Below are 12,902 nucleotides of genomic sequence, written 5' to 3'. Positions count from 1 at the left end.
CAGGACTTTCAATTTGTTTTTAGCATTCATCTTTCGAGAGAGCCTTTTCAATAGCTCCTATAACATTTGTCACCACTATTCTTAATTCCAGTTTCTTTAAGGCTTTATTTCTTCTTCGCCTTTGCCTTTTCGAAACTGAACCATCTAATGATATATCAAGTCGAGCCCCTAGGGGCATACAAGGAACCGTTTGCATTTTTGCAAATTCCTCATGAATTTTCAAAACAGTAGCTACATTTTTATAGCGGACCAATTGATGTTGATTCAAATCCCGTTGGGGTAGGGCCAATGGGTGTTCCTTATTTGAACCCTGTCGAGCCAACAAGTACTCCTTTGGCTCCTTAGAGTTGACTGAGATTTGGTTTGACCGATTTTATGCTCTGAACAGAACTGTCGGTTCGTAAGCCGCAACTGTTTTTTCAACAACAGGGGCCTTTTTTTCCATCAATAGGAGTTTGGGTCATTACCCTCATTCCAATGGCCCTAATGATGGCCATGTTTTCAACAGAGGCCCTCTTTTGGGCAGACTCTGTCATTTTAATGAAGTTTTCTACCCTTGTGAGTAGTTGGGCCATAACATTTTTTGTTGTGCCCACTTAAGTTGCAACAAAAGCCGTAGTTGCAACCTGATTAGCCTTTTTTGCCTAAATTAGAAAGCTCCTCGTTCGGGCTGTGGCCTTAACTCCGTACTGTTTCGACGCTTTCACATAATCTTCAGTAATCTTTCTCAAACTTTCAATTTTTTGGAGAAGTGTGACATTCTTCATCACACCAGTTACCTTCGGGACAGCCAAGAGCTTTCGCTCTGGAGCCCCTTGGGCGATAGGGGAAAGAAGTGCATCTTTCTAGAATTTCGCTGGTTCTACCTTTGGGACAGCCAAAAGCATTCGCTCCAAAGCCCCTTAGGTGATGGGTGCTATCTCCACCCTTGGTGATTTCAGAACCACTAGAGTGTAAGTTTGTCTCTTGACAATTGCTTCAGCATTCCTATAACAAAAGAATACGTCAGTAAGTTTCAACTATATATATATATATATATTTTGTTCTTCAAAAAATAGGAGACGAAATAGGTCCTACTGGGCATGCCAAAATTTGTAGACACAAATTTTAAAACATGAAGTGTTTCAACACATTTCTAAATTTTATGTTACAAATGTCCACTGTTTAGTTTTTGGACTAAACAGTGTTAATTATTTGAATAGCATGTTCCTATTTCCGATCTGTATTTCAGATCGTTAATTACACATTTTATAAATGAAACCTCCGATTAATGAAGAACAAAATAAACAACAAAAGACAATTTAAGACAAATAAATATTTTATTGAAATTGTTATGGGTTTTGAACCCTCGAATACAAAGTACAATTCTTGGGTTTGAAACCCTTTACCTATTCGTCGCCATTCTGCGTTTGTAGCGTAGGCTGTTGAGCTCTCTGGGCTTCTCTTCTTCTTTCTTGTAATGACTTCTTTAGCTCTTAATTTCTTTCTCTCTCTCTTTGATCTTCTCACTTCTAATTTTCTGATTCCTGATCTTGTGTGATGGTTCTCATATTTATAGAAGGCCATCCAGGTGATAAGAATGCCTCATCCTCAATTTTAATTTCAAATTGAACGATAGCGCCATTTGAATTTTGAATAATAGCTCTATATCTGATTAACCGGATTGATCTTTGGGGTTTCATTTTATGTGGTGTCCTTGTTGTAGGCTCTACAGGTGTCGTCTTTTGTAGGCTCCACGTGTCATTTGAGCATCTTGAATAACGTCGTTGAGATATAACGTTGTTTTATTTATGTACTTCAACGGATCATATTGATCCTTTTGAGGAAGTGATTACCTACAACATTCCTATCATAGGCTCTATGTGTGTCATTGACTATATTTGAATTTTAAACATAAATTTGGTTGAAATTTATGTACCAACATGTACTGACACTTTGATTCGTCACTAAAAGCTGGATTTAGTGGTATTTATAAAAATTGTTAAAAATATCAATTATGGCATAAGAAATGCCATTAAAAAAGTATATAGTGACATTTTTTAAATTGTAAGTCTTTTTTAATGGCGCTTGGTAGTGTCATGAATAATGTATAACATGACATTAAAGTGTCACTAAAAGATTTGAGCCTTCATGGTGTAGTGGCACTTACAAGTGTCACTAGTATCTACTATGACATGGGTATAAATGGCGCTTACTCAAAACGCCACAAAACTAAAAAATGTCACTAAAAGAATAATTTTGTGGCTCTTTCAAGTGTCACTGAACTAAAAAAGTGTTGTAGTGTTCAAAACATTTCCACCCTCAAAACCTTGAGAACCCTTTGGAGGCAATATTCTGGTGGTAACGGTAGCAATCATTTAATTACCTACACTTCTCCAGCAATGACAATGAATAAAACATATGACTGAAATTCAGAAAAACATGGCCGAATATTATTTATTTATTTGGGAATAGGTAGCCGAACATTTATTTTCTTAGGTCATGAACAAGTATGTGAAAATAAAGTAATAATCACCTTCGTGGGTTTTGTCAGGGTTTTTGGGAGAGAGATTTTTTGGAGTGGGAGGGAGTGCATTCAATTGAATGGGTGGAATGTTTTCACAATGATAATTTTGATATTATTTGGGGGAAAGAAATTTTTTTTTAAGGGTTTTAGAATTTATAAGTAGGGGTCAAAAAAATGGAGGGTCCAAAATAATTTATAGGATGCTAATAAAAACACTCGAAAAAAAATTATATTTTTATGATAGTGTGTGTATGTTTATTTTAGCAATACGGTTTAAAGTTAATTTTTTAATGTATTTAATTTTTTTAAATCACATTACCTCTTTACTTTATTTTTTTGTACATTTAAAAAAATAATAACAATAAGTTAACTTTTAAACTACTTCCAAAAAAGGCCATAGGTTTATTTTGGGAATTTGGATATACGTTATTTTTTGACTTAAATGTTATACATTTAATCTGTTAATATCTATTTTATTTAGGATTAGGTATAGGGTTATCCGAATAACATAACTCGCCAAACCCGAACCAATCCGCATACAAATGGGCGATTTCGCAAACACAATGCGCCATATGTGGTTTAGAATATGGCATTATTGCGGGTTGTAGGTTTTACCCGCACCCACAAGAATCCGCCTGCACTTGAACTTTTTTTTTTAAAAGAAAAAAAACATGAACCATTGAATTCATTCATCCTATCTTAGATGAAGTTTGCGAGTTTTCAAGTATTTTTATTTTATTTAATGGGTTTGAATTGAATGTATTTTGACAATAATTTATTGTTATTTTATTATTACATTTTGGATAAATGTAAAAGTTGATGAAAAATTACTCTTAGGTAAGTTTAAGATTTTAAATGATTTTATTTTAATTGTATTGTTGGGTAGTGAATGATTTTGACGATTTAGTTTAGAATTTTGAAAGATATGCTTGTGTTAATTTATAATTTTATTTAAAAGTTTAAAATTTTGAATGATTTGCTTGTATTAGTAATTGATTTGTTGTGTTTTTAATTTTATAAGTTTTAATTCATTAATTATTAATGTTGAGCACTTTGGAAAATGGGAAGAAATTGGACCAAAATAAATATTTATAAAACAAAAAAAAATGCCTAAAAATAAATTTTTAAAGAAAAAAGTCTAATCCGCAAATTGCCTGCACATCCACGAACCCTATCTGCACAAATTATAACCCGCACTGCAGACGGTTGCGGGTTTAATTTTTTCCAAACCACACATATGTGAGCGGGTCCAAAATATGTATGAACACCCCTAATTTTATTAGTCTATTTATTTATATTATTTTATAATTATATCTGATTTTATATGTTCATACATATTTTATGTATTTGTATATAAATTATTGTAAATAATATTATTAAAAAAAATTATAGATAATAATAAAAATAAATTGCGGAGGTGGCGCACAAAACCACCGCCTCCCCCCCTCCATTCCTTCCTTTCTTTTATATATATTACTAGCCTATCACCCGTGCTATGCACGGGATAATAATAGATATTTATATTTATTTTAAATTTATTTTAATATATAAATTATATTTTTTAAGATTTTTTATAAAAAAAAATTTCACAATCTTATCACTAACCAAAGTGTATAAGAGAAGTTAAAAAGAGTACTGCAGTAACTATACACGGATTGTATCTATAATTATTTGTATAAGGGGATTTTAAATGTTGATTAGGGGATTGTATCAATAAATGCAGGCATGTGGAAAGACATGTGGATTGAAAAAAGTTAATAAAAGCTGATCAGGAAATTTGACCAAATCAATAAATGCTGAGTTTTTTTTTTTAATAAAAAATTAAAAAAATTCAGATTGGAATATTGAAACTCCCACAGGCCTTGGGGGTTAAAAACCCCATCTTGCTTAATATATAGTATAGATATGGATAATATAACATAGATAGACAAATGTGTTGAAATTTTCAAGGAATTTTGTTTATGCTGGTTTTTAATGCATTAAAGTTTAATTATGATGGGGTTTTGACCACATCTCCCAAAAGGCATGGGGATTGAGAGAAATTAATAAATGCTGAGCTTTTTTTTTTAAATCAAAAAATTAGAAAATTAGGATTGAAATATTAGAGCTCCCACAAGCTTTGGGGGTTAAAAATCCCCTTTTGCTTAATATATAGTATAGATTATTTATTTGTTTGTTTTGCTTTGCAGGTTGGTATCAACAATCACCCACTCGACTCCACTTGATTTGCCGACGAATTGACAAATGGGGATGGCACTGCATTGTTGCTGCATTTGGATATTTCAAGAGTGTTGTGATAAATGAACGAAGAAGAACACTTATGATTAAAAAGGAACATTATGTCTAATTGGTTGCTGAAGCTTATCTGATCTGATTCAAGTGGTCCAAGTTCCATTCTTCATGGAAGCATTTATACTAAAATATATTTGATAATACAGTTTGTTTCAGATGGAATGGGTCAGATTGATCCACGCTCCTCTGGCCTGTGCCCGAGTGACCAAGCCCACCAGAAGACCTGCACAAGAGTTCAACAGGGAACGGGAGCCCCCAGCGAATCCTCCGACGAGCAAGTTAGAGAGAGAAGTGGAATGTAGAGATGAATTAGAGATAGAAAGCTTAACTTTCTTCCTGTCTTCGACGTCTGCTTATATCCTCTGGTAATCGTTTCGTTGTCCTTTCCGACCTGTCACCTTGGCCGAAAGTCTATGCTCTAGCTTACCTTGTTCATGGCGAAGGCGTTTTGTCCCGATGGAGAGGGCTTGTCGCAATAAATGTTGTAAGGGGCTTCATTAATGGCGATGTGATGTGGCAATAACTTTGCAGATCTTTGTCTGCTTATGTGGCTTGCCCTTCTCTTGACATGTGTCTTGATGTCATTGGTTCTTATTGCTACGTGGGGCTTCGGCAGTGCTGGGCATTAGTATTTGAGTTGTGTATTGGGCCCTAAATGGTGGGCTATAATCTTTATGGGCTTACCCATGTCAGTAGTCCCCCATTCCCAAGTGCAGCTTTAGTCCAACGAAGGGAATAATCAAGAAAATGAGGGTGGTGAGAGACCGGCGGGGTGAAGGTCGACCGAGAGGAGTGATCGACCATGAGGAGGGCCGACCACGAAGGGTGGTCGAGTGGAGGGGCCAACCATGAGGAGGGTCGACCGCGAATGGTGGCTGAGAGGAGGGACCGACTACGAGGAGGGCCGATCGCGAAGGGTGGCCGAGAGAAAGGACCGACTACGAGGAGGGTTGACCGCCAAGGGTGGTCGAGCGGAGGGACCGACCATGAGGAGGGCCGACCGCGAAGGGTGGCCAAGAGGAGGGACCGACTATGAGGAGGGCCGACCGCGAAAGGTGGCCGAGCGGAGGGACTGACCATGAGGAGGGCCGACCGTGAGGAGGGCCGACCACGAGGAGGGCCGACCGCGAAGGGGGGCCGAGCGGAGGGACTGACCATGAGGAGGGCCGACCGTGAGGAAGGCCGACCACGAGGAGGGCCGACTGCGAAGGGTGGCCGAGCGGAGGGACCGACCATGAGGAGGGCCGACTGTGAGGAGGGCCGACCGCGAAGGGTAGCCGGTGGTGCGCAGAGCACGAGGGACGGCGGGGCACGTGGTGATTTGAAGCGGAAAAGACAGGGTAGGGGAAGAGGACATTGAATCGTGGTCGTACACGTGGCAGAATCCTGGAGTAGAAAAGGTTAGATGTTGGGCAAGAAGTGGAACGATAGGTCATTATAGGATGTTTGAAAAGACAATTTTGGCAGATTGTTGAAAATTTTTAAACTGGCAAAAATTAATTGTGACCCTTGGAACACGGGCAAGCCTTGGGCTTTTGGTATTATCCGTTTTACATACCTGTTTGCAAACAACCAAAATATTCTAAGTGTAAACTCCATTGTGTCGAGTGATACTCCTTTGCGACATTTTGTGGACTATCTCGCACCAGCATCTGAAGCTATTCGCAGACACACAAAAGGGATGGCCCAAGAAGAAACAACAGCTGCAAGGGTCGATCCATTAGGCGATGACGATGCGGTGGATTTGGCAGAATAATACCGGACAGAGAGACGAATGGAAAGCGAGGGGGAGCCAGTGGGGCGACCTCGTTTGTCTACAATGATAGCGGCTGCGAAGCCAATCAGCCAGGTTGAGCCAGATCATTGGCATACGAAGACCGATAAGTCGACCGTGACTGCGGAGGAGTTGGTGGGTATACGCGAGAAACACCAGATTCCCGCAGAAATAGAGTTAAAGCTGCCGACAATGAAGGAGAGGCCATCCGACGCCTGACCGGGGGAGTTTGCCCTCTATGAGGAGAGGCGTTGAAGGGAGGGTTGAGGTTGCCGCTCCCGCAGGTGGTAGTGGATGTCTTAAACCGGTTGGAAGTGGCGTCGGGTCAACTAATGCCCAACGCGTGGAAGATTGTACTGGCCTATACAAGCGTGTGGCCGAGGGCAAACGAGGGAGCAGCTATGACGGTGGAGGAGTTTTTTGCATGCTACAAGGCCTCGAGGCAGCAAGAAACGTGGGTCACTTTGCAGGTGACGGCAAGGAAGGGCCTGGTGGCAGGGTTACTGTCATCAATAAAGGGGTGGAGGCCGCGGTGGTTCTACGTGTCCGTAACGGAGGAGTTGGAGTGCGCACGGTGTGGAGAGTGCCCATCAAGTCTGTGGAGCCAAAGTTGGGAGCGGTAGCTAAGGAGAGGGTGAAAAAGGTGAAGGCATGGAGGGAAAAGGAGGGTGTCAAATGGGACGAGCTCGTTCAGCCATCAGCGTTGTTTGCCGCAAGGTTGGGTCCTCAGTCGACCGGTGGAGACCTGGAACCGGCAGAATTAGAGGCGAGAAAGAAGGCGCAAGAGGTGGAGGATAGGACCATTCTCGCGAAGGCCAGTAAATTCAAAGAGTCACAAACAGACCGGCCGCCGAAGCTGATCGTGAGGGAGAGGATCCGACCGCGCCCCAAACTGCTGGGGGAAAAAGACTTGGGTGAATTTGAGCCACGACCACCCCCAATTGATCCTTTGAAGGAAAGGGCCAATAAGGAGGTGAAGGCTGTGGCGAATAAGAACAGAAGGGTAAGAAAGAGAGAGGAGGGGCCAGCCCTGAAGAGGAGGAAGGAGGTGATGGCGGAGGCTACTCCAGAAGGGGTGGCTGTCCCAGAGGCACAGGGGGACAAAGTTCAAAGTGCCTAGGAGGAAGAAGAGCCCATGAGTGCCATGGGCCCCAAATGCAAGTGGAAAGCGAAACGATCGGTGCTGGGCAGAGAGTAGAGCCACAGCCTAACGAGGGTCTTGCGCCCCAAGGAGAAGGAGAGAGGGCTGGGTTGAGGACCGCCTTCTACCACGTCCCAGCGGTGTCCGAGCGAGTGGAAGAAGAAGGGAGAGAAGCCAGGATGGCTGCAGATCGCCTCTTGGGGGTAGTGGAAGACGCAGCCATACACTTAGTGGCTGGTTTACTGAGGCTGAGCTGCTAAAGGGGTTGTGCTCTGCCCAGATGGAGGCGGCTGCCTTAGCAGGAGCCTTGTTGAACAAAGCGGCGGCGGCGAAGGGCGAAGTGTGGAAGGAGAGGGAAAAGTTGGGGAAGGTGAAGGTCCAGCTTGAAAATTTCAAGAAGGAGAGCATAGGCTGGAGGAAGGCCGCACGGAGTGCGCGTGCCAAGGGGTTGGAGGAGGCCCAGAAAGCCAAAAAGATGCAAGTGTTGGCAATGGTGCAGGGGTACTCAGCCGATCGAGCCAATGCTAAACTGCTCGTGACCAAGTTGGAGCTGGAGACGAAACGCCGCAAGGTGGTGTCGCTCGAGTTCCAATTGGGGAACAAGCAGAGGAAGCTAGAAGAGGCCCAGGCAGCCTGCACCGTCGCCAACGACCGGTGGAAGGAAACCATGTCCAACAATGAAGATCTTCACGCTCAGTCAGTCAAAGAGAAAGAAGAGTTGGATCTGAAGATTGCTGAGCTGGAGAGGACGTTGGTGGACGAGCGAGCCAAGTCGATGGAGGAGAAGGCGGGGTTGGAGAAGGAGTTGGAGGAAGAGAAGACCAAGTCAGCTTCTAAGAGTGCAACATACCCCGACTTGTGCGTCGCAGCAATAGAGCAGTTTAAGGGGTCTGCTGACTTCCAGATGGCGATCGATGCTGTGATCGCCAATAACTTGGCAAGGGAGGCGTCTGGGGGGGCTGGCCCGTTGGGAGCAGGAGTGAAGAAGAAGTAATCCAGAGCTTCCAACGGTCAGACTTCTACAAACACGAGATGGTTAAGTTCTGGGACAGCGGCTGGAAGATGTTTAAGCATAAAACAGAAGAGTTGTTCCCAAACGTGGACTTCAGCAGTGTGAGGATTGATGAAGACGACGTGGCCCAGACCCCCTTAGATGAGGGTGTTGAAGAAGAAGACCTCGCCTCAAGTGAAGAGGAATGAGTGGTGAGGACAAAATTTGTACTTAGAGTTTTGGTGATTTGTTTTTTTGTGTTGTTTGTTTTTTTTTTTTTTTTGGAGTTGCTGTAATAAACTCATGTATAATTTGTGGATGAATAAAATTATGAGCTGTGTTTGTGTTTTTATGCCATTATCTTTATTATTTGAGGATCTGTAAAGAATGAAAGTGGGAAAAACTCAATGCAGAGTGAAGCTTAAAATGTAAGAAAAACTCAATACAGAGTGAAGTTTAAAATGTAAGAAAACCTCAATGCAGAGTGAAGTTTAAAATGTAAAAAAAACTCAATGCAGAGTGAAGTTTAAAATGTAAGAAAACCTCAATGCAGAGTGAAGTTGTGAATCATGACCCAGCAATGAGCCAGTCTGACTTGGAAAACGTTGAACCGGAATTTGACTAAGTATGGCAACTATGCCACGATCATAAAGTTGCAATAGTGGCCTTGGCTGATCTCTTCATTCGTGCTCGGTTCGGGTTGAGCCATGACGAAATCGGTCGGGCTGCCTCTTCAAGTAACTCAGTTTGGTTGAGCTCTTCATGCTCAATCTGGCTGAGCCTTATCATGCTCAGGTTGGCTGAGGCTTTTCATGCTCAGTCTGGCTGAGGCTTGTCATGCTCAGTCTGTCATGCTCAGTATGGCTGAGGCTTGTCATGCTCAGTCTGGCTGAGGCTTTTCATGCTCAGTCTAGCTGAGGCTTGTCATGCTCAGTCTGGTTGAGGCTTTTCATGCTCAGTCTGGCTAAGGCTTGCCATGCTCAGTCTGGCTGAGGCTTGCCATACTCAGTCTGGCTGAGGTTTTTCATGCTCAGTCTGGCTGAGGCTTGTCATGCTGAGTCTTGCTGAGGCTTTTCATGCCCAGTCTGGCTGAGGCTTACCATGCTCAGTTTGGCTGAGGCTTGTCATGCTCAGTCTGGCTGAGGCTTGTAGCTGAGTGCTGCAATCAGGACGTTATCGAGGTACCACACAGATAATTGAGATATAAGATTGTTGTCATGTAAAGTGTAACCCATTGGATCAGAAATTTACATCATGTGAGAGAAGAAGAAAAACATTCAAGTGTATAGATTTCCAAAAAGAAAATACAATAACTGATCAATAATAGACATAGGAATTTATTGAAAATAACGCTTCAAGTGTTCGGCGTTCCACGGATGGGGGAGGTCTCGACCTTCCATATCCTGAAGTCGGTAAGTACCCGGACGAGGTCTGACTTTCACAACATAAGGTCCTTCCCACTTGGCTGCCAGTTTACCCTCAGTCGGATTTTGGTGGCAAGAGTTGCTTCTCGCAAAACAAGGTCCCCCACTGCGAATTTCTTGGTCGGACTTTGCGGTTGTAGTGTGTTCTCATTTTCTGTTGGTATGAGGCCCGTCTGACTACAGTGGTTTCTCGGAGCTCTTCAATTAGGTCTAGGTCTGCCTGACGCAACTCTTCAGTTAGTTCTGGATTCGGATGTAGAACCCTTGGGGTAGGAAGACCGATTTCCACTGGGATGACCGCCTCAGCTCTGTATGTTAAGCGAAAGGGGGTCTCCCCAGTGGGAGTTCGAGCAGTAGTGCGGTAGGCCCAGAGTACATTCGGTAGTTCCTCAGCGCAGAGTCCCTTAGCAGCTTCCAACTTGGTTTTGATGATCTTCAGAAGAGAACGGTTGGTGACCTCAACTTGGTCATTGGCTTGGGGATGACCTATGGAGGAGAAACATGACTGGATTTGAAGCTCTGCACAGAATTTCCTGAACTTGGCATTGTCGAATTGTTTGCCGTTGTTGGAGACGATGGCTTGAGGGATGCCAAATCTGCAGACGATCAACTGCCAGATGAATCTGGTTGTGTTTCGCTCGGTTATTGTGGCAAGGGGTTCTGCCTCCACCCATTTAGTGAAGTAATCAATGGCGACGATGGCGAATTTGGTTTGGCCTCGGCCAGTGGGCAATGGACCAACTAGGTCGATCCCCCATTTGGCGAATGGGTAAGGACTGCAAAGTGTGATCAATTCTGTGGGAGGAGCATGGGGGATGTTGGCAAAACGTTGGCACTTATCACATTTGAGCACGAAGTCAGTCGCATCCTGATTGAGAGTAGGCCAGAAATAACCAGTGCGGAGTATTTTGTGGGCTAGGGACCGGGCGCCCGAATGATTACCACAGTTCCCTTATAGACTTCCTTCATCACTTAGGTTGCTTGAGCAGGATTGAGGCATCGCAGATACGGTCGTGAAAAGCCACGTTTGTACAAGAGGCCGCTGACAAGAATGTAATTGGACGACCGGGCCCTGACTTTGGCAGCCTGCTGCTTGTCATCTGGCAGTTTTCCCGTTGTCAGAAACAGAAAGATGTCGGCTGCCCATGTGATGAGTTCATTTTGGAGGAAGTGGACTTTCTGCTGGTTTGGAGAAATGGCTGAGTAGGTCAGGTATTCGAGGTGGACACCATGGCTGAGATTTGACTGGTCTGCAGAAGCCAATTAAGCCATCTCATCTGCCTTGGAATTTTCTACCCGAGGGATGTGCTTGATGTGGAAGGTATTGAAGAGGCGAGCAAGGGAGAGTGCAATATCCCTGTAAGCCCGCATTGTGTCTTCCTTGGCGTCGAATTCCCTCGTAATCTGTCTGACAATAAGCTGGGAATCGCTGAACACCCGGATGTGGCTGACACTAATGTCTCTAGTTAGGCGGAGACCTACTATCAATGCTTCATATTCGACCTCATTATTGCTTGCATCGAAACAAGAAGCGGTTCAGGGGCGGTGAGGATGAGACCAGCCCCACTGCCTTCCTTGCGGGATAAACCGTTGACGTTGAGGGTCCAGAAGTGGGGGTCTTCTGGTTCGGTCAGGGTTGGTGGGGGTGGAGGAGTTGTGGTTGGGGTGGGATTGGTGAATTCCAGGATGAAATCGACAATAGCCTGGCCCTTAATCGCTGTCCGAGGTCGGTAGGAGATATCAAACTGGCTGAGTTCGACTGACCATTGCATAAGTCTGCCGAAAAACTCTGCTTATTGCATGATCTTTTTCAATGGTTGGTCAGTGAGGACCACTATGGAATGGGCTTGGAAGTAAGGACGAAGTCGTCTGGAGGCGTTGACCAAGGCCAAGGACATTTTTTTTAACAATGGGTAATTCTGTTCCGCTCCCCTAAGAGCCCGACTGATGTGGTAGACCGGCCGTTGGACGAAGCTGTCTTCCCTGATGAGAGCTGCACTGACTGCGGTGTTTGACACGGCTAAATAAAGGAAGAGGGGTTCGCCCGTGATTGCCTGAGAAAGGAGGGGGGTTGGCTATGCACTGTTTCAATTATTAAAAAGCCTCTTCGGATTCAGCTGTCCACTCAAAAGTTTACCGAAGAACTTTGAAGAAGGAGAGGCACTTGTCTGTTGCGCGAGAAATGAAGCGGTTGAGGGCGGCAACTCGGCCAGTAAGCCTCTGAACCTCCTTAACCGTTCTGGGTGACTGCATTTCAATCAAGGCCTTGATCTTTTCGGGTTAGCTTCAATGCCCCGCTGATTGACCATGAAACCCAAAAACTTCCCAGATCCTACGCCGAAGGCGCATTTCTTCGGATTGAGCTTCATTTGGTACTTTCATAGGGTGGCAAAGGTCTCTCGTAGGTCGGACAAATGATCAGTGGAGAGCTTGCTCTTGACTAGCATGTCGTCGGCATATACTTCTATGTTTCGGCCTATCTGATGATGAAAAATAGCATTGACCAACCGTTGGTAGGTGGCCCCAGCATTTTTCAACCCAAATGTCATCACACGGTAATGGTAGGTACCTTGGTCGGTGATGAAGGATGTGTGTTCCCGATCAGACGAGTGCATCAGAATTTGGTTGTACCTAGAGAAGGCATCCATGAAGCTAAGCCATTGATGACCGGTCGTGGTGTCAACCAACAGATCTATGCGAGAAAGGGGATAGCTGTCTTTGGGGCAAGCTCGGTTGAGGTCGGAGTAGTCGACACAGAGTCGCCATTTACCATT

The sequence above is a fragment of the Camellia sinensis genome, chromosome 15 (genome assembly GCF_055761805.1).
Source record: "Camellia sinensis isolate YWXY chromosome 15, ASM5576180v1, whole genome shotgun sequence".
Lineage (NCBI taxonomy): Eukaryota > Viridiplantae > Streptophyta > Magnoliopsida > Ericales > Theaceae > Camellia > Camellia sinensis.
The sequence above is the reverse complement of the archived record's forward strand: the minus strand, read 5'-3'. Positions refer to the sequence as shown.